General features: G+C 31.5%; 1 pseudogene; it reads right to left on the bottom strand.

Annotated features, from left to right (window-relative positions):
- The window catches only part of LOC107510413, a 33,741-nt pseudogene extending 21,711 nt beyond the window's left edge, over positions 1-12,030 (bottom strand).
- Between the last annotated feature and the right edge of the window lie 818 nt (positions 12,031-12,848).

Below are 12,848 nucleotides of genomic sequence, written 5' to 3'. Positions count from 1 at the left end.
TTAAATGCCATAGAGACCTGACTAAATAAAAATAGAGCATTTCAAATATTATGGTATGTCATCAAAGCCATACTATAGTATAACATAATACAATGCAATATACTATAACATAATATAATTTAATTAATATAATTAATGTAATGTAATATAATGTAACACAACACAATATATTAAAAATATCATTCCCGAACAGACATCATTGTATTTATAAATTTGAAACATAATGAATTAAGTTATTAAAACAAAAATATTATAATCTATCAGTAATTAGGGAAGTAATTATAAATTAATTAAGCATAAAAGTAAGAGAATTTATGCATAAAACAAAGGATTTGTTCTTTCAAATACCAAGTCAATTTAAAAATGCTACCTTTGACTCAGTAAAAAAGAGAAAAAGCACATTAAAAAAAGGAATAAATAACAAAGATATGAGAACTTTTTAGAATGTAATTACAATGTTTAACTGTAAGGGAATAAATTAGAAGATATAAATGAAGATAATTTTCTAAGAAAATTAAGTTACCAAAACAAAGTAATCAGTACTGGTAAGCCAAAAAGTTAAAATAAATTGCAAAACTTGACAAAATTTAAGACCCTCAAATAGGGCTGTTGGTGAGGCTGGAGTATAAATTACTGGACTGGTCATGTATCATTTTTAGCTTATTAACCTGAGCTAAGGAAGCGAAATCCTCTCCTATATCTTGGGCAGAATCTATGTCTTGAAGCCATGTCTACAAAAATCTTCAGGCTCAGGTATTCTTAAAATGAATGATAACAAATCTTCAATATAGAGATAATTTCAATATTTCTCAACTGTTCTAGAATATAGAAAATGCTTTCTAATTCATCTTATAAATATAATGTAATGCTAATACAAAAAATCACAATTAAATATTGATACCAATATTTTTCATTATGCATGTCATAAGCTACTGATTTTTTCTGAGGGGGTAGGAGAGGAAGGTGAAGAATGGAGAAGGAAAAGGGAGAGAGAGAGAGAGAGAGAGAGACTCATTTTATATAAACAAACAAACAAACAAACAAAATTCCCTGTCCAAAGAGTTTGTGATGTGTGGTTTAATCAAAGTATAAAAGTGTTTTCCATCCACAGGATTCCTCATGGCCTAAGATCTATGGTCTAAAACTTGTACAACTTTTCAGGATCTCAAATTCCCTCCTAATCCTTCTCAGAAAGCAGAAAACCTCATTTGTTACATACAGAAGATCATCATTAACACTTTCTTATTTCTAAATTATTCTGCAGCTTTCTTCATCTGTCTTCTTTCACTCTTCCTAGATTTTTTTTCGAGTCTCCTAAAAAGTTCATCAAAAAATGAGGTTAAAAAGTATTATTTCTTCACTTTCCTCTGCCTATTTTTCTCCCTCTCATTTTTTCATTCTCTTGCTTTCTAAATCTTTTATATTCTCCTCTCTTTACCCTGACTTTTTATTACTATATAAAAAATATAGAATGACAATCAACTCTACTACTCTTATTCCATCTTCTTCTTTTTTATCACTGAACTCCTCCAAAGAATGATCTGTGTGCAGCTTTCACTTCTCAGCTGTTCACTAACAACAAAATTTCTACCTGTATTAAAACAGTTCTCTGCCTTTCTATCATTCTTCATATAAATAGCATGGCCTGTAGAATATACTGATAAAAATTCAAATAATGACTCTGGGATATGAATATGTTAACTTCTATAATGTTTTAGTTCCGTGTGTGTGTGTGTGTGTGTGTGTGTGTGTGTGTGTGTGTATATATTTTACTTTATGTACTTATTTGATAAAAGAATGTGTAGAAATACTTCATAGAGGGTATGGCTTATTTATTTGAATTATTCTTTATAGTTTTTGTTTTTTGTTTTGTAGCTTTTGGTTTTGGTATTGAATGTAACACTCTGAGATTCCCTTCTAACACTTTATGATTCTGTTACTTTATGGATTTTTCTTTGCGTGTTTGTTTTTCATGATCTTAATCGAGATTATTCATTGAAAATTTAGGATCCTAAACATATCAAGAAGAGGAAAATAAGGGTGAGGGGTCTGTTAAAATCTACAGATGGCTATAAAGGGAACAGGGAGAATGAAGTTGGCCTGGAGAGGGGTGGAGCTAGAAGGATTAGAAGAGAGTGATATGGAGAGAGGAAGCCATCCAGACAAGCATGGTGGATACAGTATCATGAGAAATAAACTAGAGAAATATGATCCAAGAGTAGGCTAAATGTTTGGGTAAATGGTGAAAAACATCACAGTTAGTATACTCAGGAAACACATGTCTCACTGGTGATAATGACTTACAATTAAATATCTTAGTAGATGTGATAAGGAAGAACCACTATAAGATGTTGTGGGAACCCGAAGAAGGACAAGATGCTAAACTTGAAAACTTAGGAAGAATTCTATGATGAAAAAGAGGCCAAGCTGAAATCACGAGGCTTTTCTATTAAAAGAAGAAGAATATGCACATCTTTTGGATATAAACCCAAAATACCAACTTATAAGGACTTAATATTGGAGACATTTGAGTGGGTGGTGAGAATGGTGGTAGAAGAGACAGAGTAGATAAACTGGTGCTGGTTCACGATGGACCTTGTGGACCATGTTGGGGTCCTTGGCTTTATCCCTCTATCCTTCCATACAGGTCATGGAGGATCATAAATATTAAATATATTTCTTGAAAATCTATGATATATAATATGTCAAGAAGAAGAAAATAAAGTGGTGTGTCCATTGAAATTTATAGATGATTATAAAGGGAACAGGGAGAATAGAGTTGGCCTGGAGAAGGGTGGAGCTAACTTGTGTCAGGATTAGAACAGAGTGATACAGAGAGCATCAAAGGAGACGTCAATGTCTTCTCATAATTTGATGGTCATACCATGAAGTCCACATGTATAACTATTTGAGAAGCTAGAAAAACCTGTGAATAAATGGTCTACTAATTCTACATCATAATATTGAAACTAAGATTCTGAAACAAAGTGAAATATTTTTGGTCTTTATGTTTTATAATAATGATACAACATATCCTAAGAAGAAAAGGAAAGGATATTAGGAGTAGTTTTATTTCAGCCTAAGAATTATCAACCAGTCTCAAATTCTCTAGATATCTCACTGCAACTTTCTAAAAGTTTGACAAAGTTTCTTTACATTTTTCTCTCTGAAATTTATATTGGTAAGTTTTAACTAATAGAATTTATCCTTTTTCATAGATGAAAGTTTATTTTTCTAAAATAATTGGCATTATTATAATATTTTTACTTTTTGACAGTGACCCAGGAATGCTAAAGAGTGTATATTACATGTTAAGAATTTACATTAGTATTATTTCAATATCATTTTGTATATATTTAATTTTTTTCACAAATGTCATACTACAGATCCTCCCCCCATGTATTGAGCATAGTTAGGTATTCCTGAACTCATAATTGTAATCACAGTGATGCATTATGATGATAACTTCCTAACTTAAGGTTTTATGGTTTATTGCATTTTCTTTTCTTTCTTTTTCTTTTTCTTTTCTTTTCTTTTTTTTTTTTAAGAACAGAAATGTGCTCATTCCGATGTTTTTATTTAATGTTTGAAAATTTAAGACTTTCGGACTCACTCTTTTAAGGATGTTTGAACGCAACCTACTTCATTAATAGCCAGCTGACTGAAGGCTTTCTGGAGGACCTAAATGATATGAGTGAAACACAGTAGAAGATAGTAGCCCAATTCATATGTAAGAATCAGTATAAGTGTGACAATCACAGTGAAAGCAGAAAACAGCAAGCCAATAGTTCATGACTAGTCATTTAAATGGACTCAAGGTCACTTCCTTTTGTCTGTTTTTCTTACAAAGAGTACTTAGAGATGAAGGATGGAAAAAAATGATTTTTTCATGAAATATAGTGCCTGAGGAAAAAGGAAGAAAAATGTCTATTCCATTGTGTAGACCTAGAGCAAAGCAAAGGCCTGTAAACTATAAAATTACATAGGCAAAGCCTGAATTTTTCTTCTGCCAACACAGTGAAAACGGAACTTGGCAATGATTAATAATGTTTCGATTTCCCTAAGGTGTAAACCTGAATGATAGTGGAATATGAAGAAAACATTTTTGTTCTTTTGTTTTTGTCCAGAGAATGATTTAGAAATCCCTACATTAAAAACAAAATCTACAGCTTTTATTTATATTATATAGTAGCACATTATATTAATGTTTTAATACCCAGGAAATATCTACCATGTTTCTGTTTAATATTTGAAAGTTTTGTAATCTTATTGCTACTATAATGTAGACAATTACATCTGAATTTATAATTATAGGAGACATTTTAAAGAATTATATCAGTTAATATCCTCTTTTTTATTATTAATAGTTCTCCAAGCAATTTCTGTAGGTCCCATTATGAATCCTATGATCTTATGTAGGGGAGAATAAAAGAGAAGTGGATTTAAAAAAGAAGAAGAAGAAGAGAGAAGTGGATTTAAAATAAGGATTTTAAAAAAGGATTTAAAGGAGAAGTAGATTTAAAAAAAGAAAAAGAGAGAGAGTGTGAGAAAGATGGATAGAAAAAAAGAAAGGTTGGAAAGGAGAAAGGAAGAAAGGAAGAGAAGAAAGAAGGAAAGAAGGAAGGAAGAAAATATGAAGGAAGGAAGGTAGGAAGGAAACATGAAGGAAGAAAGAAAGGAAGGAAGGAAGGAAAGAAGGAAGGAAGGAAGGAAGAAGGGAGGAAGGTAAGGAAGGAGGAGGAAGGAGAGAAGGAGGGAAAGAATGACTTTACAATATAAAATACATGATTATATATAGGTAACAAATTAGAAAATAAATATATCTAAGTGTTAAAATGGGTAAATAATATTTTAAACAATTCAAGATTCACATGCATTTAAACTATTAGACTATCCATCTGAGATGAATATACATTTTTTAGATTTTATGTAAGTAAACATAAACATGTTTCAATGTATATTTTCGATAGGTTAATCTATATCAGCCTCACTTATAGTCATCCATTTAATATTGTTTATGTTCTTCTTGAATCTTAATTCAAATAAACCCTACTTCTGTGAGAATTGTTAGATTTTCTCTAACATTAAACTTTCTCATTCTTTTCTTTTTTTGTCCTTTGCTGCCTTATCCTTACTTCCCATTTACCTGATTTATTCTTTCTTTCTACTTGCTTTCTTTCCTACCTTCCTTCTTTTATCTTCATTCTTTTAATCACATGCAATACACACTGGATGAAATTTCAGGTTTTTCTATTGGAGGTCTTATTAGGATTATTATTAAAAGTTTTGTTAATATCATCTATATTAGCAAATAAAAGTGGCAATGTGATTAAAAATGCCTAAATGATGGCAGATATGAAATAGATAAATGAAATTAACTGAAAAACAGTTCTAAAATAAGAACAGGTAAGTTAAACAACACCTGATTTTTATTGTTGTTTGTTGTTGTTGTTGTTGTTGTTGTTGTTTTACTAATTGCTCTTGGTTTTGGTGCCTAAAAAGATGAGGAACTGGTAAATTTTGCTACCTTAGGAAATATAGCAGCGAAGATGGGTTAGGGCTCTTTCATCTGAATATGAACCTTATTTGAATGAACCTTAAGAATACAAGAATAGGTTCTATTCCGGGTAAATCTGACCTTTAATCTTATTGTGGAAACAACTAACAAATATCCTGAGTCAGAAGTAGTGAAAAATGTTATGATTTATCAGAAAAAAAAAGACTAATTATCACAAGAAAAACAAGAGCGCGATATTAGAAAACAGTGACTTTCAGTCACTGTCAACCTTCTGTCAGCCAAGGATGCAAAGGTAGAGAACCGTATCTACTGCAGCACCTGAAACATAAATTCCCAAGAAAATTTTCTGTAAATACATTAAATTTGCTTAATTATAAAAAATGAAATCTGATGGATATTACTTCAGTCTTAAAACATAATTTGCTTTGAATAGAGATGCTAAAATACACAGAATTTATGACATTCAAAGTGAGAAGTTAATTTTGACCACCAATTTTACATTTAAAAAATTATCATTATTCAAGTCTCATTTTCCATTTTGTATAATGTATATGTCTCACACATTCTAGCTTCTAGCCGATGAATCTATAGAGAGCACATTTATGAAAATAAAATTATATACAATGTGCCTATCAAATTATAATTCTTCTACATGGAAAAAAATCTAAATATAATGCATATGGCACTTTTCTCCTCCCACATGCATGCTGAACATCTATCTGTAAAAAATCTGGAGCATCTGACAAGTTGAATCAAAAATTTGGTAGCTTCCTTTTAGCTTTCATCTTTCAGTAGGCAATTCTGAATAACTGTATTCTTGATAGTTCTCAAGTAGGAATTAGAACTTTTCTAAAGAAGAGTGTCCATTTAGACTTTTTATGGGTTAAACATATTTTGTTTGCTTTTCTATAATTCTTGAAAAATTATTAAACAATTTATCTTATACATAGTACTTTTATCAAACTAAAATGTTATGATTTTTATTTTTTAAAATGGTTACATTAGCAAATGTATTGGGTATAAACACTTTAACCTCTGCAAGTCTATTTTGTATAAAAGCACAAGGATCCTGCTTCATACCTCTCTCTATTGCAGATTCAGTGAGAGCACCTGGCACATAGTAGGGTCATCCATTTATAAAATACAATAATATAATGATGCTAGACCAGTTCATTTGTTTTCCTTTGTACCTTTCATGCTGAATAAGAACACAACTGTTGAGAGAATTTAATTGTGTGAGTTCATGGAATGGAACCTCGCATCCTCTTGTGTGTCTGTGTTGCTGGGAGACCTAGGTTACTTCCTACAATTTGTTTTTGTACTGAATAAAGCTGCAGAAACCCAATCCAACAACTTTTGGCAAGGAAGCTCCCTTGCATCATTCACCTCCCTCCCTTGGGACTCAGAGAGTCTTTTCTCTTTGGAAAGCTTAGGTATTTGTAACTCTTCACACCTACTGTGTCCCTTGAGGTATATTATTTCCCTAAATTTTAACAGAAAAGTCAGATTGATATTTTCTCACAGTATTTTTTCCTGCTTCCTCCAATTCTCAAGAAAATAAAAACCACTTGATAGCAACACCAGTGTTGTTGCTGTTGTCATTAACTCTTCACGATAATTAACACAACTTAATCTAATGTATCCAACTAGACATCTTATTCTTAGTCTTCTATTAAAATATTTCCTTTGGATTCACTTGTATCTTTCTTTGACAATTATCATCAATATGGTATATGACTTAATGATTCCAGATATCTCAGAATGAAGATTATTTTCTGGATCATTATTTATACAGCTTATTTTACAGTTTTACCATGAAAGCAATAATCAGTTTGTCACTATTATCTGTAATGATACCTTTGATTAAGGATTTATTTTATACATGTGCAGCTAAAGTACTGTAACACTAACTTATTTAGAGCTTCTCTTTTTTACCTCTCATGCTACAGAAACAGAGAAAAAGTTACTATTACGTAGCATTTCCCTAGTTAATATTTAAAACATTTGAAAGTCATTTCAAAATCACAGCATTATATAAATCTTTCTGATGTAGTATAAATTTTTCCCAATCTCTGCACCAGGAATTGGCAAACATTTTCTGCAAAAGACTAGATAGTAAATATTTTACATTTGCAGGCCATCTGATTTCTGTCACAGTTATAACTGTGCCTTAGGAGTATGGAGGCAGCCACAGAGAAGAAACATAAACAAATAAGCATGGCTGTTTATTTTTATTTTATTTTATTTTTATTTCTAGACACTCGTACTAGTTTTCTAGGGGTACTATAACAAAGTGCCACACATATTGGAAAGTTTAGACATCAGAAATTTATTTTCTGACAGTTTTGGAGGCTAGAAGTCCAAAATCAAGATATCGGCAGATTTGGTTTCTTCTGAGGCCTTTCTACTTAGCTTGTAGGTGGCCTCTTCTCTGTGCCCTAGTATGGTCCTCTATATGTGCCCATATCCACATGGTTGGTGTCTCCGTGTACCCAAATTTTCTCTTCTTATAAGGAAACTGACTAGATTGGATTAGAGCCAACCTTAAGGATCTCATTTGAACTTAATCACCTCTTTAAAGATCCCGTATTGAAATACAGTCACATACTGAGTGAAGTACTGGGGATTAAACCTTCAACTTAAGAATGTGAGAGCTCACAATTCAGATCATAATAACATTGAAAATTGTGTTTCACATAATTTTCAAGTGTCATGAAAGATTATTTTTTTCAAATGGTTTTTCAACATTTAAAACCGTTAAAACCTTGGTTAGCTCTCAGGACATACAAAAGCATCAGGACAAATTTTGCCTATAGGCCATGGTATTTTAACCCTTGTCCTAGAGAAACATTCTTTCCTTTAAGCATGTCAGCTACATCTGAATACTGTAAATCAAATTTTATATAATTTCCAGTTCATTGTTACTTTTCAGATGAGAAGATACTATCTTCATTACAACTTACTTTTATATCTAAATGATGAAAATAATCTAATAAAATCTATTGTTATATATTAGTATCGGTCTCTGTTGGCTCCAATTTTATCTGACTACTATTGTAGTGTATAACTTAATTCATCTTAATATTTTAACTTATTTTTGAAAAGATATGCATGTAATAACAAATGTCTTACATTTACATATTAGTCAAAGTTTATTGTTTGATTTTATATATACTTTATATCATTTGATTCTCACATTTCTGCTCTTGAATATACTGATAATATCTTAATCAATTATCTTGTCAGTGTTAAATAAATTAATCAAATAAGGAAGACATCATTTCTAGATTGAGAGCAGATAAACTAAGTCTCTAAGAGTTTAAATGATTACAATGAGTAAGTTCAAAGTTTTAACAGAGACAAGAGATTTCTGATATTTAATTTATAATTTAATGTAGAACTATACCAATCAAGTACTGTCAGCGCCAAGCTGATAAAGAAGGGAAGGCTTCGGTGGTGAGTTGCCCAGTTTAAAGAATGCACAAGGAGCCAATATGAGAATGAAAGGCAAGCATCAACTTTATTGCAGGGAGCACGCATAAATTCTTAGCTGGGTTAAGCATATAATTTCTTTGCCTTAAGCAAGCCTTGTCTACTCTTTTTGTGCATCTAGATAAACACACTATTCTGTAATTCAATTCCTGCCTTGCTTTCTCCCACTTTCATATAATCTTCCTTATGTTTCCTCCATAATTCCAAATGCATAAAAGAAACCCCCACTGTCATTCTTCGGAGCATATGAGATTTTGCTTCCTGGCACTGTCATCAGTTTGGCTCAAACAAACTCAAACTCATATAAAAATTCTGTACAGATTTCGACATTTATGTCGACGCTCATGTAATTTTCCCATGAAACTTTATGTTTGAAATTTTCCATAATAAATATTTTTGAGAAAATATTGATAATTTAGTAAGTCATAATAATAGCGCCATTCTTTTTAAAAGCGAAATGAAACAGAATATATCATTTAGTTATACTGCAAAAAAATTAGCTTAATGAAAACAAAGTTGAAATTTTTTTTATTAAAGTATAACTTTTATAGAAGAGATCATGTAAACAGAGCAGAATTTGAAAAGTTTTATAAAATTTCTCTATATATGGATACTCAGTGGAAATATTTGTAGCTCCAGGAGTCAACAGAGTCAGTAAAGAGAATAAGTGGCTACATAAAGAATTAGAAAGTAAGATATTGTATTGTTTGGCCAGATGGCACTAAACCACTTGTGCAGGATTATTGGGACTTGCCTTTTCTTTTCACTCTTGTTGTTCCACTCTTTTTATTGAAGACCATATAAACTCTTCTGAAAAATCTAAAATGCAATTATTAAATCATATATCTATTTTTAAAGGTTAATGATATTTCTATTAAAAAAGAGATAGATTGAATTGCAAATTAGAAATATGTTTAAAACAATGTGTTGAAAAAAGTTTAGAAATTTTTATGGACTGAATGGTGTTCATCCAAAATTCATATTTTGAAGCTTATTGCCCAACATGATGGTAGTTGCATATGGAAATTTTAGGAGATAATTAGAGTTAGATTAGGTGATGAAGGCGAGTCCCTAATGATGAAATTAGTGTCTTTATAAGAAGAGGAAGGTATTCTTCTACCTCTTCCTTCTCTCTTTTCCTTTATCTCTCTCTCCTTCACTCCTTTCATGAACCCAGACAGGTCCTGTGAGGATGTGAGGACATAGTGAAAATCATCAGTCTGCAAAACTGAGAGAGCTTGCACCAGGGACAAAATCAGTCAGCATTTTGATCTTGGATTTATCAGAGGCATGGATAGTGAGATAAATTTCTGTTGTTTAAGCCATGTTTGCTGAGATAACTAATATAAAAATTAAGAATGGGTGAATAAATATTAAACAGATGAAATTCATGATAACATTACAAATAGGATAAAGAATTACATTAGGTAATGATAAAAGTTAAATATACTAACAGCATCAAACTCTACTATAACTAAATACAGAAAGAAAAATGTATTGGAGATGCAAGGAAAATTTGGTATGAATGAACTTATGGCAAGAAGGGTAATTTATCTTTTTAACAATAAGAAATATCTAGTAGACAGTGAGGTTATAGACTAATAAAATTAAAGAAATTCAGTTTGGTTAGATATAATTAGAATTATTCTTTCAAGTATTAAAGGATATAACTTTTGATTTTATGTTCATGGGATAAACAGAAAAATAAGCTGTGAACTTTGTGAAAGTAAATCTTACAATTCCCACGAAGTAGAAATTTGTTTTATGCCTTAATCTTTTAGTAGATATACTAATTTAATAAGTGATATTATAAATAAATAACATATAAATAGATAAATCTGAAATCTCATTTTTTCAAAATGCTAAAAAAAGAAAAAGAAAGAACTAGACTAGAAACACCTCTGAAGTTGCCTGAGGAAAAAGGAAACAAAATTCATAGATTAGTAGTTATAGAGGGAATAAAAACACGCAATCAGTAGAGATTAAAACAACAAAATGCTTGTTGTTTTTTATTGTTACATAACAAATTTCCCCAAAACAGTGATTTAAAACAACAACATTTATTATTTCGCAGTTTCTATATCGGGAATCCACATGTGATTTTGTTCTCTTCTCTGGCTTGGAGTCTCACAAAGCTGCAAAGAATGTTTATACTAGGGCTGCAATTCTATCAAGACTCAGCTGAGGTAGGATTATTTCCATGCTCAATCACACATTATGATAGAGTTTCTCGCATGTTGGAATGAGAGCCTTAGCTCCTTGCTGGCTGGCAATAGTGTCCTTCCTCAGTTAGGTAGTTACTCAGGCATGAGGGACTGGAGTGAAGGCCCAGCTCAGTGACCATAGAAGCCTCCCTTGAAGACCTTCCTTAAGGATCTCCCAGAAATCCTTCCCTTTTAGGGTTATAAATTACCCCAAATCCTAGAGCACAAAATCCATAAAAGCTGCTAGCTAAACCAGCTACAAATGCATACGCAGAGGGTACTACTCTAACCTGCCAAAACTTCAACCTCATTGCGCTATCATTATAAAATTATGACTGTCCCTGGAAGTTCATGAATCTAATTGTAACAGACTGAATTTGAGGTAAGCACATGCACAGTATACAATGTCTTATGTAGCAGCTAACTGTCAGTCAAGGTGACCTCATATAGATCGTCTAAGGAACTTTTTATCACAACCCAGATATAAACACCTTCCCATTTTTGCATTGTTACAACTTTCTTTGCTGAAAACCCACTCTTCCCTTAGAGTGTACTATTTTATCTCTTCACCTCCCAAATTCCACAGGGCTACAGCCTTTCTTAGTACAGTCCACCACCTTCTAAAATGTACTTTCAATAAATTTTACTTTTTCTAAATCTTGTGGGCCTGTAATTCCTTGCTGTGTCATTGGGAAGGAACTGAGGAATACCACAAAACAAATACCATACCACCACGCTGCTGGGTGATGATGATTTCACATCACTCCAGCAGTAACAATGGGACTCTCCATGGGGCAGCTCATAACATGGATGCATGCTTCATTAGCAAGAACAAGCAAGAAGAGAGGGAGAGAGAGAGAGTGTGATGGATTAAAGACTTTTTTTTTTTTTAATATCCAAATATTAGTAGTGACATCCAATCACTTTTGTCTTATTCTAATCTTTAGGAGAAAGACATTAGGTCCTGTTCACATTCAAGGGATGGTGATTATACAAGATCGTGAAATAGTAGTTGAGAGATCATTGGGAGCCATTTTCAAGTGCCTACTACAGGTGATAAACTCAAAAACCCAATTTCAGAAGTTTGTTGCTTCCTAACAAAATATAAGATATTAAAATATACACAAGGAGAACTAGGAAATTTACATAGACCAATCATTATGGAAAACATTCCAAATATGATGAAATTCATATCATTAGATCAATATTTTATGAGTAATTTTCTTCTAGCTTAAAAGAAGCCAGTATCTCAATTATTTAAACTATCCAGATTTTGGGAAGAAATTTAAACAAAGACTAAATATTTTGAATTCTATCTAATAAAGCTTGAGTGACTGATTACATAGTTTGATTTAATTTACTTTATTGTCTCTACAACTCTTCACGACTATTTGTTAAACATTTATTTTGTTGTTTCCTTTTTTTCCATTCAATTTAAAGTAAGATCCATGCTGTTTGGAATTGTTCTCTTTTTTCTTTCTTTTTTTCCTGTTCACTACTCTATCCTGAATAGCTAGAATAGTGCCTGTAATATAATGCATATTTAATAATTGATTATATTATTCATTTAAAAAATCAATTAGTGTATTATGATTTTATTACTGTTAAAAATCACATGTGTGTCAGAGATAGGC

This window comes from Rousettus aegyptiacus, unplaced genomic scaffold (assembly GCF_014176215.1).
Source record: "Rousettus aegyptiacus isolate mRouAeg1 unplaced genomic scaffold, mRouAeg1.p scaffold_m13_p_4, whole genome shotgun sequence".
Taxonomy (NCBI): Eukaryota; Metazoa; Chordata; class Mammalia; order Chiroptera; family Pteropodidae; genus Rousettus; species Rousettus aegyptiacus.
Note: the sequence above shows the minus strand (reverse complement) of the source record. Positions and strands in the feature narration are given on the sequence as shown.